This window comes from Dasypus novemcinctus, chromosome 8 (assembly GCF_030445035.2).
Source record: "Dasypus novemcinctus isolate mDasNov1 chromosome 8, mDasNov1.1.hap2, whole genome shotgun sequence".
Lineage (NCBI taxonomy): Eukaryota > Metazoa > Chordata > Mammalia > Cingulata > Dasypodidae > Dasypus > Dasypus novemcinctus.
Window position 1 is genome coordinate 68,327,714 of NC_080680.1, and position 13,793 is coordinate 68,341,506.

Consider the following 13,793-nt stretch of genomic DNA (forward strand, 5'->3'; position numbering starts at 1 on the left):
TAGACTACTAGTTTACATTATGTTGCTGAGAAAAAGAAAGTATTTAGTGAGAAAAATTTGGCTGTGTCATTTATAAAATGATGTCTCTTAGCTCACCTGATCAAAATGCACATTTTGAGTTGGATTGGGAGTCTTTATTTCTGCCCACATTTCAGATGCCTTATAGAAATCTGGGGTTTGTTATAAAGCAGTAGCTTGGCTGTGTCCCATGCTGGAGCCTAAATCCAGGGCTCCTTAACGCAATAGACATAGAACTGACATAGAAGTGAACTGTGAAGAAGATGCTTTGCTTTCAGGGCCTTTGTCTGGAATCCAGAGATGCAGAGAGGACCTTGTCATTTCCAGGGTCCTGTGACTGCAGAAAAACATTAGAATTCATGCTATGAGCCAGGGATGATCCTTCTTCAGACATACATTCATCTGGCATTTAGAAAAATGCAAATAATGCAGAGGAACCCCCTATTTGATACGTATTTGAGGTCATAGAGTATTTCCACAGCACAGAGAGAATAGTGGCAACTAAATATCTATTCTGGGTTTTGGGATCTTGATGTCTTTATCATTGGCATTCCATACATATTTAGAGATGATCCAGAGGAGAAATATCTACTTCCACCTCTTGCCAATGTGTACAGTGCAAGTTCACACTCATGTACCTGTATTGCCTCTGTCATGTTAATATATATGTCAATTTCATCCATTCTTTATTGGAATTACTAATCACATTGGTGTATATTGTTCTCATATATCTCACACACTTGAATACTACTATATGTACATCATCACTGAACATATAGGAAGCTGCCTCAAGACTAAAGCATTTTCCTAATGCAGATTTACCAGAAAACTGAACCCTCTTACCCTTTCAGTTGATTTCACTAGTTCTCTAGAGTACACTAGACAGTCAACCATCTACTTTTAGAGCACAGATCTGGATGCAACATATCATTCAGGTGGATATAACCATTTGCCTTTACAATAAAATCTCCACAAATATTTTATAGTCTGAATTCAATAGAGTTAAGAGCTTTCAATTTGTGACGTCTTGCCCGCCCTCTCTCTTAAACACAATAATCAAGAGCCCTGTATCATAGAGTCATTGTTTGTTTCTTTCTTTTTTTAAATAGAATTTCTCTGATAACTATTGCCCATGGCTTCCTAAAAACATGGAATTCAGTGCTAACTTCATTTGTGCTAATAAGAGTCACCCTCCTTGGGCACTATCTTCCTTCAGTCTCTATAATTACATTGCTGCTTATTTATATCACATCTTTCAAAAATTCTTTTATCTAGAGGTTTAAAGGGAGAACATTGTATGTTTTTTTCTAATTCTTGCAGAACAAATTGGGGAAAAAATGTTTTCTTTATACATTATTTTGAGAGTCCTATTTCCCTGCAAAATCTAGGTATCCTCGCCTTTATTCTCCTTTTCCTCCTTTTCCATCACCTTCTCCTCCTCTCTTTTCTTCTTTTCTGCCTCTTTTTTCCCTCCTTCTTTTGGTTTGGAAACATTTTAGTAGATTTATACATGAACTATATGCTCCATGGACTTCTCCTCCTCCTTCTCCTCCTCCTTCTCCTCCTCTCTTTTCTTCTTTTCTGCCTTCTTTTTTCCCTCCTTTTGGTTTGGAAACATTTTAGTAGATTTATACATGAACTATAATCAGCTGTTCATCATATTCTTTCATTTAACTTTTATATATACCTTCTTCCTTTGTAGTTCTTGGTCCTTTATTTAAGTAGATTATTTTATATTGTCCAACATATTAATATTTTTTCATTGGTAATGGTTTAGTTAGGACTAAATGAGGCCAGGCATTTAAGAGGGAAGTTTTAAGAAATAATACTAATTCAAAAAATATCTATTATTTACTGAGTGCTTATCATATTTCAGGTATTATGTTAAGAGTTTTTCATATATTATGTATTTTAATCCTCATGGTCATCCATATTTTTTTCCTCATTCTATAAATGAAGAACTAGAGTTCAGAGAATTAAATAGATTTCCAAAGGACAGCCATAATATTAAGAAAGGAGTCCTGATATTTAAATTCCTTTTTCTCTAAAGCAGTTTTATCTGATAACTAAAATCCATGCTCTTTCCATCAAACCGGATTAACTCTGTATTTGGGAAAGAGGAATGGAAAGAAGAAACTTGAAAGTCATAGAAATAAAGCTATGGCAAGTCTCAGGAAGGAAATTTTTAGGCACAGAATGAATGCCAGCATAATAAGAAATATTGATTATTCCTTTTTCCTAACACTTTTATGACATTCAGCAGCAAATGTTATTAGTTCTTCCTCTGGTAGAAATGAAAATCTGTTTACTTATAATTGATCTCCACTCTTCTATTTTAGTATGAACAACCATGTCTTATCTGAGTTAATGCAAGTGACCTCTAACTGGTCTTGCTGCTTCTGCTAGTACCTGCTCTAGTTCATTTACCACAGAACAGTTAGAGTGACTTTATCTCAAGAGTGCAACACAAAAACACTTCAATACTACTTGCTGCCTTCCCTTTACTTGTATTTTTTAATTTCTAATTTATTTTCTGTTTATCAGAGAAGTTGTAGGTTTACAGAAAAATCATGCAGAAAATACAAAGTTCCCATAAACCTCCTCTCATACAAACAGTTTTCCTCATTATTAACGCTTTGCATTAGTGTGATACCCTTGCTACAATTGATGAAACAATGTTATTGTAATTATTCTATTAACCGTAGTCCATAGTTTACATTAGGGTTCATTGTTTGTATTGTATAGCCCTATGGGTTGTTTTTTTTTTAAGATTTATTTTTTATTTATTTCTCTACCCTTCCCCCATCCTTCCCCCCCTCCCTCCCTAGTTGTCTGTTTTCTGTGTCCATTTGCTGTGTGTTGTTCTTTTGTCCACTTCTGTTGTTGTCAGTGGCACGGAAATCTATGTCTCTTTTTGTTGTGCCATCTTGCTGCATCAGCTCTCCGTGTGTGTGGTGCCATTCCTGGGCAGCCTGCACTTTCTTTTGCACTGGGTGGCTCTCCTTACGAGGCACACTCCTTGCGTGTGGGGCTCCCCTACACGGGGATACCCCTGCGTGGCAGGGCACTCCTTGCGCGCATCAGCACCGCGCATGGGCCAGCTCCACACGGGTCAAGGAGGCCCGGGGTTTGAACTGTGGACCTCCCATGCAGTAGACAGATGCCCTATCCACTGGGCCAAGTCTGCTTCCCCCTATGGGTTTTTTTTTTCTTTAATTATTTTTCTAGTAAAATATCTAAAACCTAAAATTCCCTTATAAACACATTAAAGTATTTTATCAGTGGTGTTAGTTACACTCACAATATTGTGTTACCACCACCCATTACCAAAACTTTTCCATTACCCCAAACAGAAACTATTCATTAAGCATTACTCCCCATTCCTTACCCTACCAGGCACAAATAATCTTTTTCAAGTTTCTGACTGTATGAATTTATTTATTCTAATTATTTCACAATTAAAAAAACAATATTTCATTTGTTTAACATATCATAATTAAACTCAATATTTGTCCTTTTGGTCTGGCTCATTGCACTTAACATGATGTCTTCAGGATTCTTCCATGTTGCCTCATATATCAGAACTTCATTCCTCTTTATTGCTGCATAATATTCCATTGTACACCTGTATTACATTTTGTTTATCTATTCATCTGTTTATGGACACCTTAAGTTGTGCCCACTTTTTGGCAATTGTGAATAATGCTGCTTTGAGCATTGGTGTGCAAATTTTTCAAGTTCTGCTATCAATTATTTTGGGTATAAACCTGCAATTGGGATGGCTGGGTCATAAGGTAATTCTATAGTTATCTTTCTGAGGAACCATCAACAGTGTCTGCAGAATTTTCCATTCCCACTGAAAACAGAGGAATGTTTTTATTTAACCAAGTCCTCTCCAAAACTTGCTACTTTATTTTTTTAAACTGTAGACATTTTAGTGGGTGTGAAATGGTATATCATTGTGGTTTTGATCTGCATCTCCCTAAGGGCTACTGATGTTGAACAGCTTATGATGTACTTATTGGTCATTTGTGTATCTTTTTTGGAGAAATAACTATTCAAGTATGTTGCCAATTTTTAATTGGGTTGTCTTATTATTGTTGAGATGTAGAATTTCTTTATATATTCTAAATATCACATCCTTTTCAGAAATGGTGTTTCCAAATATTTTCTCCCATTCTGTCAGCTTTCCTTTCACTTTCATGATGAAGTCCTTTGATACACAAAAGTTTCAAACTTTGATGAAGTCCCATTTATCTATTTTCTTTTGTTGTTCATGCTTTTCGTGTAAATTGTAAGAAACCACTGCCTAACACAAGGTCATGAAGATGTATTATATTAATTGATTCTCTTATGTTCAACCACCCTTACATATCTAGTATAAATCCCACTTGACCATGATATAAAATTCATATAATGTGCTGTTGGACTCAGTTTTCTAGTATTTTGTTGAGAATGTTTTCATCTATATTCATAAGGGATATTGTTTTGCAATTTTCTTTTCTTGTAGTATTTTTATCTAGCTTTTGTAGTAGGGCAATGTTGACTTCATAGAATGAATTAGGAAAGTGTCCCCTCCTCTTCCATTTTTTTGGAAGTATTGGAGCAGGATTGATATTAATTCTTCTTTGAATATTTGATAAAATTCACCACTGAAGCCATCTGCTCCTAGGCTTTTCTTTGTTTGATGTTTTTGATTCCTGATTCAATATCTTTATTTATTTATGGTCGTTGAGATCTTCCACCCTTCTTGAGTCAGTGTAAATAGTTAGTTTATAGGAATTTGTCCATTTCATCTAGGTTATCTAGTTAGCTGGCATGAAGTTGTTCATAATCTCCTTTTGTAATCCTTTTAATTTCTATGTGGTTGATAGGAATGCCCCCATCCTCACTTCTTATTTTCATTATTTCATTATTTTAATTATTTTAATTATTTAATTATTTCATTATTTCATTCATTTATTTGTATTCTAATCCTCATTATTTCCTTTCTCTGCAGGATTTGGATTTAGTTTCCTTTTCTTTTTCCATAAACTCCAGTTGTGAGGTTAGCTCTCCTATGTAAGGTCTTTCTTCTTTTTAAATGCAATCATTTAGAGCTGCAAATTTCTGTCTCAGCACTGGCTTAGTTGCATCACGGAAGTTTTGATAGGTTGTGTTTTTGTTTTCAATCACCTTAAGATATTGCCTAATTCCCTTGTGATTTATTCTTTGACCTTTTTGCTGTTTAAGACTATGTATTTTATGTTCCAAGTATCTGTCACTTTTCCAGTTCTTCCTCTTATTGATTTCTACCATCATTCCTTTATGGTCAGAGAAGATTTATTGTATGATTTTTATATTTTGAAATTTCCTGAGACTTATTTTGTAATGTAACATCTAGTCTATCCTGGAAAATGACCCATATACATTACAGAAGAATGTATATTCTGTTGCTGTTGGATGAAGTGTTCCATATATGTCTTTTAAGACAGGCTTGTTTATAGTATTATTTAATCTTGTATTTCCTTATTAAAATTTTATCTAAGCATTCTATCCTTATTTAAAGTGGTGCACTGAAGTTTTCTCCTATTAATGTAGAAAAGTCTGTTTCTTCCTTCAAATCTGTCACTAGTTGCTTCATATATTTCAGAGATTTGCCATTATGTGAATATATATTTATAATTGTTATGTTTTATTGTTGTATTGACCCATTTAATAGTGGCCTTCCTTGTCCCTCATAGCAGTTTTTGACTTAAAGTCTATTTTATCTAATATAAAATAGTATATAAAATAGTATAGCTATGCCAGCTCTTTTTTGGTTACTTTATGGTGTATTTTTTCTATTCCTTCACTTTCAATTTATTTGTGTTTTTGATTTTGTGGAGAATCTTTTGTAAATGTGCATGCTCCCCCAATTCCCATTCTTACAAATCTCTGCCTATTCACTGGAGAGTTTTATTTCATTTACATTTAAAATAATGAGTGAAAATGCAGAACTTTCTTATGACAGTTTTCTCTTTGGTAAGTCTTGTAACTTCTGTGACCCTCAATTCTTGTATTGATGCGTACCTTGATTTTTTAAAAAAATTTTGCATTTTGTACCCATTCACAAGCCTTTCCATATGTGGATATTTTCTTTGTTGCTATACTATGTGGCTTAAATTTAATCTTAAATATATAACAATAACTGCTTATTTGATACCTAATTAACTTAAATTGTATACATAAAAACTGTTCCTATACTTCTCCATTCCCCCCACTTTTTTGCTGTTCTTGTTACAAATCATATTGCTATACATTGTATGTCTGAAAACATAGATTTATCATTACTTTGTATGCATTTTAGAAATTTTAAAATGTAAAAATTCATGTTAAATACTAAAAAATATAATACAATAGTACTGGCATTTTATAATTACCCATATGTTGACCTTACCAGAGGTCTTTATTTCTTTACACTATTTCAGTTCACAGTTGAGTGTACTTTCCTTTTAGTCAGAAGAATTCCCTCTAGTTTGTAGGGCAAATCTACTGGTGCTGAACTCCCTCTGCTATTTTTTTCTTTTAACTTGGGAATGTCTTAATCTGTCTTGTTTTTGAGAGGCAGTCTCACTGGATATAAAATTCTTCATTGGTAATTGTTTTCCTTCGGCTTTAAATATTTTGTCTGACTACCTCTGGTCCAGTTTCTCCAGATGAGAAACTGGCACAATCTTATTTTAATCCCTTGTAAATAACAAATTGCTTTTCTCTTGCAATTTTCAGAACTCTCTCCTTGTCCTAGGTATTCAACAGTTTACTATGTTTCTAGGCAAAGTTCTCTTCGAGTTTATCTTGCTTGCGGTTCCTTGGGATTCTCAAAAGTGTATTTTCATGTCTTTTTTTAAATTTGGTAAGTTTCCTGCCATTATTTCTTTGAGTATCCTTTCTTCACCTTTCCCTCTTTCTTTTCCTCCTGGGAGTCCCCATACTGTGCATATTGGTTTCCTTGATGGTATCTCATAGGTCTCTTAGACTTTCTTCATTTTTTTCATTCCATTTTCTTTCTGTTCCTCAGTCCTGAATCATTTCAATTGTCTTTTTCAATTTTACTGTTTCTTCCTTCTGCAAGCTCCATTCTGCTTTGCAAAAAATTTTAAAACAGCTTTACCTTTTATTTCATCAAATATGATCTTTTGTTTAAATGAAAGGATTGAGCATCAGATGTTCTGATACAGACTCCAAATAAAAGGTCAACTATCCCCCACACCCCATTATCACTTATAATGACTAGCTCATCATTCTAGAAACAAGATATTTCATTTATCACAGAAGAAAATGCTTAACAACATTGGTCAATTTAAAAATTCTGCACAAAAGGCCTTTATTGGCACAGTATAAGATTTTTACTAATCCAGTATAGTACACACTTAAAATTACATAGTCACAAAAGGAAGTTAGAGAAAGAGAAATTAAAATGCACTGTATGTATTTTTTATTGTATCTGAGCTCTATTCAGTTCACCTTTCCTACACACTGCAAAGATAGTCATAGGCAACTCCACTACTTTTAAGTTGCAAATTACCTGATGTTAGAAAAAACTTCTTCTAGGAGAATGCACTTACATTTTTTGAAGTTAGTAACACACTTAACATGTAACCGAAGGTGAAAAGAGTCTCTTTTTTGAAGGCACAGTTTGTTTCCAGCTCAACTTTGGAAATAAAAATTCTTAAGAACGTCACCTGACAAGCAGAAGTTTACTGCTCTAGGCTTTGGTACAGAGGCCATCCAAAAGCAAATTCCAGCCGTGGCCCCTTACTGAGTATCTCTGGGAGATGAATCTAGTCTAGAGGATAGAGTGTTTCCTTTTTATGATAATCAACATGTGAAGAGATTCTGGAGCCTTCTCAGGGCGTCCTTCATTCTCTGTGAAAATCCACACAACTTTGCTTTATAAAGTAGCATAAGCAGTCAGTCGTTTGTAGCAAGGGAGTAGGACTGAAGACCTAGCAAAAAGAAGATGGCTGTTGGCTGTACCTGGCCATGATGTGACTTAAAGAACAAAAGGTCTGAATGAGAAGGAAACAAAATCGATGAACCCTCTGCCATGTCAGAGGATGACATTTCTAGAAATGTGAGGGCAACTCTCCTTCTATATGATTCAGAAAAAAAACAAAATCAAACCAACCAACCAAACAAACAAACAAAAAAACCAGGAAGGAATGATTAACTTCATCAATCCAACAAACGATAGGGAAGGTACATATAATAAGATGTTACTCTACTTCAAGCCAGAATTAACATTATTCTTTAGGAGGGACATTGATTTTGATGGTGGTGTTTATCCATAGTTAATTGAAAAAGAAGTTTAGGTGTAAGGTATACTGACTAATCTCCATGAGCATCTAATGAAAATAAAGAGAAACAGTTATGTTATATTTGAAAAGTGTCTGAGAGGAAAGAAAGTGGAAAACATCAGAATGAGTGGAAATGTACTCAAGGCTGCTGCTCATTCCAGTTTCATGTTTTTGAGCAGCCTTTTGCTCAGAACTTCAGGACTCGTTTCCTTCAGACTGGCCATTGGTTCAAAATTTTTCCTTTTATCAGTGATCAAGAGAATAATATTTTGAACTCATTTAATAAACCAACCTCTCATCTGATTACCTTTGATCACATCCTGGGATTTTCACAAGGACTGAGATGGGACTCCCTTTTAGGGCTGGGAAATGACTAATGTTCACCAAAGTTGTTTGCCAATGGAAGCTGTCAATATTTTGGGGGAGGCTGTGTATCAAGAGATGAAACTTTTACAGATTGCTACATAAATACAAACGCATTGCTGCAGCACTACCAAAAGGTTTCTTTGACCTTAAGGGACTATTATTTATAGGCTGTAGACCAGAAAAGTTCACAAAGGTCAGTACCATACTTAAGGTGAAAAGCAATGTTATTTTAAACCATTTCCTGACAAGACTTAATAAAATCAGTACCTTTCACCATGTTCAAAATATTTTAATTAGTTTCCTTCCTTTAAAAGTCAAGGGTCTTGTGGCATCCATTATTTCACTGGTGTACCAAAACAAAGGAATTCATTTTATTATAGACATTAATTTTAATTGATATTTTTAAATGATTCTTTTTGTAAAATAAAAGGATAGAAAAAACTTGGCCAGTTAAAATGATCATACCTGGGTTTTCTTTATTTTTATTTTTTTAAAGCGAATTCCATCTATACAAAGTACCACTTGTAGGGTTCCAGTCCTAAAGCCAGTGGCAGAGAACAAAAGGATGTGTTTTCTCACTCCATGGGAGAAGTGAGTGGGGGATTTCTGGACGGGTCAGGAGACCTCAGATACTGAATAATCCCCTGCTCTACCTGAGGTCTTGTCAGCAGATTGATGCCCAGAGCGGGAGAGGGGGCCTACTGTGAGGCCATGTCTATTTTGATACCCCATTCCTGCAAATTCTACAGAGCCACCCAGCTGGAGCATTTCTTCCTGGCTAGAAATAGGAAGATAGGGATACAAGTACACAGGAGGAATGGCTCACCCAATTCCCTACACATTTCCCTATGTCACAGTGAGTAGTGTTGGTCTGAACTCCTATAAAACACATGCCAGGGATGGAAGGGAGGGAGGGGAGAAGATGACATTTGTCCATAAAACAGCAATGAGTACCTACTTGCTCCATTTCCAAATCTAATGATTCTTTGCCAAGGTGTGGAGAGAATCACAAACAATGTGCCAAGAGAGATGGGGGTGGGTGAGATGCTGACTGCTTTAAAAAGTGTGGGAAGACCCCCCTCCATGCCCCATGCAAGTGACTTATACAATCCCTTAGTGCTCTGACTGATAGTAATGCCAAAGAATGAGAGAAACACAGCACACAAGGAAACCAAGATTGGAATTCTGCCCACCTCTTTTTTAAAATAAATTTATTTAAAAAAAAAATATACAGAGAAAGGCAGCTCAAGAAGTTATGGAAACATTACTCTTAAAAGTACTTTACAGGTACTTTTATCTCATTTAATTCTAACTACTAACTCAGTGGTTCCTCTGGTGTACAGATACATACACAGATGAACACAGATTAGTTAAAAAGCATAGTCAATATCTTCTTATTAAGGAAAAAGTGAAGAAAAGAAGAAAATAATTGTATTTATAACTCACAGAAACAAAGCCATATTTTTGGACCTTTAACATTATTATACCACTAACTTTGCTTTTGCTACAAAAACATTACGATGTTGTTAACTATAGTCCATAAATTACATTTGCTATATTTTCCCAAATATCAACACATTCTTAACACCCTGTAATAGGAGAACATTGCTGTATTGATATTATTAACCACAATCCTCATCTACTGCCAAAATCACTCTTACACATTCCCAATATTAACCTCCAGCTGTCTTCCAACTAACGTTACTCTTCCTAGACTACTTGTTGATATTACTACACTGTTGTAACAGCAACAGTGTTTGTTACATCCATTATAATTTATTATCTTCAGGTCCAACCTTTACCACATATTTACATTTGACCTTATTAAACATTCTATATACATCCAGTATCATCTTCCCCTTCTCATCCCACATTCCATCTCTCACCAACCTATACTTCATAGTCCAACTCCGTAAGTCTACAGTGTACATCTCTTTCCATGTACTCATCAGTGAGAAATGCAACTCCTTCTTATTACAGCATGGTAATTAAAGGTCCGAGATATTCAAGGCCAGTCTCCTAGACTACAATGCTCAACCTGAAACACTTACGTATTCAATTGAAAGAACTCAGAGAGGTGTCAGCCCTAAGGAAAAGTGCAACTTTTTTTTTAGTAATAATAACAAATTTTCTTAAGACCCCTCTATTATAACATTTGCAAATGTATTAAATTACATACTAAAATAATACGGGAAATATTGGGAGAGTTAAAAAGAGGTCTTTCAAATCTTTTCATAACAAAGTGGGAATCCTTCTCTTTAAAGTTCCCTTTAAAGTTGTCAAACTTTTCTTTCTTACTTTTCACATTGACACCTAATTTGTCCACTTTGGTTCTGTTGTCTTGCTCCTTGATTTCTATCTGCACAGATAAGGTTATGTCCTTTAGGTAGTCCAGTCACAGAGACAGCTCATCTAGGTTGCTGTCAATCCAGCCCCTCCAGTGATAGAGTCTGAGTTATCAGGTTTTCTTAGGTTTGGGTAGCTGGCCTAGTACTTTGCTCCTGTTCTTTACTTGTAGGTATGACTTCTTTTAATTTGCTGCAGTGCTGGCGGACAAGGGTGCCATTCTGTTGAAATGGCATCTCTGCCAGTTTGGATTTGAAGTGATTGACAAAATCCCTAAACACACTCTTCATGTTGTTAATATGCTTCTGACTGGTCTTCAAATCTTGGTCCATCTTTTCCACCATCTTCTCTGTGTGTTCCAAGACTCCTTGCTGATGGACATGTTCCTTGCAAGAGGTGATCCTGACCATCTTGGACTTGAAAATGAAGGAGAGTTTGTTGCTAGTGCTGGTGGCGTGGCCTCAGCCCTGCATAGCACCTCCTGCTGCAGACTCTGCTACCTGTTGTTGGCCTACTGGGGATATTGCAGGGCACCCTCCACAGGGTCTGTTGGTAACCCTCATCCTCCCTGTGGTTGTCAAGAGGTGTAGCTTTTGGGGTAGGCTGACATGGTTCCAGTGCTAATCTGGGTCTGGGCAGGAGAAGGCAATGTGTGGACTAGGTGGGGAGTGGCTTTTCCTGGCACTCTCAGGACCCTCGGCAATGCCCACCCCTGTGCTACCCAGAACTACTGCCACTAGTCATCCAACACCTGCCCTGTGACTCCAATCTGCCTTTGAAAGTTTCTAGGGAATTTTCTATTTCAGTTATTGTGGTCTTCAACTCCAGTGTTTCTATTTGGTTCCCCTTTAAAATTTCTACCTTTTTATCGAGTTTCGCATATTGCTCACTTATTGTTTAATGGATATCATTTAATTCTTTTCCATGTTTACCTTTATTTCCTTGAGCATATTGAAAGTCATATTTTTTTCAAAATGTCTTTGTCCAGTGTGAACTAAGTCTGGTCTTTTTTTGTGATGAATTCTGAATTTTTATCTTGTTCCTTTGGGTGGGCCATCATTTCTGGTTACTTTGTTTGCCTTGTAATATTTTGTAGCACACTGACATTGTAATATTTTAAGGTGCTATCTCTGGTATTTGGTCCCTGTGATGTCTAAGTTTATATCCAGCTAGTGATATGCCAGAGATTTCAGTCTTTTCAAATTGGCTCTGCTTTGGCTGGTATACTTCAGAGTTTGGCCCTCCTACATTGAAGATCAGCCAGAGGAGAGGACAAGGTCCTATCCATTTTTTTCTGAGCCTGTGTCTTGTCCTGGGCTTTTGCTCACTTGTAGCTTTAGGAATTTCCCTTCTACTCCCTATGAAATGCTCTCCCTCGGATTCCTACTCCTCCCCCTAATGCTCTATTGCATATCTTAAATTTGATAATAATTTGTCTCAGGCAGCTTTTACTTAATTGTTTCTTACAGAGCTTTACTGTCTGCAAACTGCTTCTGACTTCAGGGCAAGTTCTTTGGGGTTAGCCAGAGAAGTTTCCTGGTTCAGTATTTCAGGCTGCCATCCAATACATTGGTACAGCACACGGTCACCCTACTATGAGTATAGGGATTACTCTGATCGCTTCAGAACAGGACCAGGAATCCACAATGGAACACAGGCTGGCTTCAAACCATACCGGACATAAGGTGTAGGAAGGGTCAGCAAGTGTACCATCAGCTTCTTCTACCATTTTAAAGTTGTGTTTTGTTGGCTGGGTGTTCGCCCAGGTACTGCAATTCTTTTATCTGTTTTCCAGAGTCTTGAGGAAGATGGCTTTGCAGTTTTTGCTCTTTGTTCAAAGATGCTCTCAGGAACCTGGAGCACCTTAGGCTGGCATCTTGGTCAACCAGTAATCCCTGCCCATTACTTTTAGAATAAAATGCAAATTGTTTAACATGACTATACAGCCCTACATGATCTGGTTCCAGCTTACCTTCTCCTTCATTATGTTCCAAGCATGATGGCTTTCTTTTGCCCTTCATAAAGCTCTTTTTTGTCTGTGGACCCCTGCTTGAAATGCTCTCTTTGTGCTTCATGTATTCACTGGACTCTTCCTTTTGAGATTTTAAGTCATGTAATTTTTTGTAGAAGACTCCTTTGAGCATAGCTCCCTTTCCCCATCTAGCCTTCCCCACCTGATCACTGGTATATTGTCTCACCATTCATATCAGGGTTCTCTAGGGAAACAGAACTGACAGGAGGTATCTGTAAATATTATGAAATTTTATAAAATTGTCTCATGTGACTATGGGGGTACACAAGTCCAAATTCTGTATGGAAGGATGCAAGCTGGGAACTCTGATGAAGGTTCTTGATGAATTCCCCAGGAGGAGCTGGCTGCCAGAAATAGAGATGAACATTCTTTTCTCTGACTGCAGAAATAATCACTACTCCTTTTAAGGCATTCAAATAATTGGATGAGATGTATCTCATTGCTGAAGGCAATCTCCTCAGTTGACGGTAGATGTAATAAGCCATAGATGTAATCAGTTTACTAAAGATTTAAGTCCATAAAATGTCCTCACAGTAACAATTAGGCTAGTGCTTGCTTGGTCAAACTACTGGGCACCATTACCTGGCCAACTAGACATGTGAGCATATCACATCATTCTAATTATTTTGGTTTGTGCTTGTCACATGTCATAATATTTAGATCAACATTTTCTAGAATTAAGCTCCCTGAAGTCAGAGGCATTTTCTTGATTA

General features: G+C 36.3%; 1 pseudogene; it reads right to left on the minus strand.

The window, feature by feature from the left end:
• Positions 1 to 10,848: 10,848 nt before the first annotated feature.
• LOC101433607 (synaptosomal-associated protein 29 pseudogene) lies at positions 10,849 to 11,658 on the minus strand (annotated as a pseudogene).
• Positions 11,659 to 13,793: the final 2,135 nt, after the last annotated feature.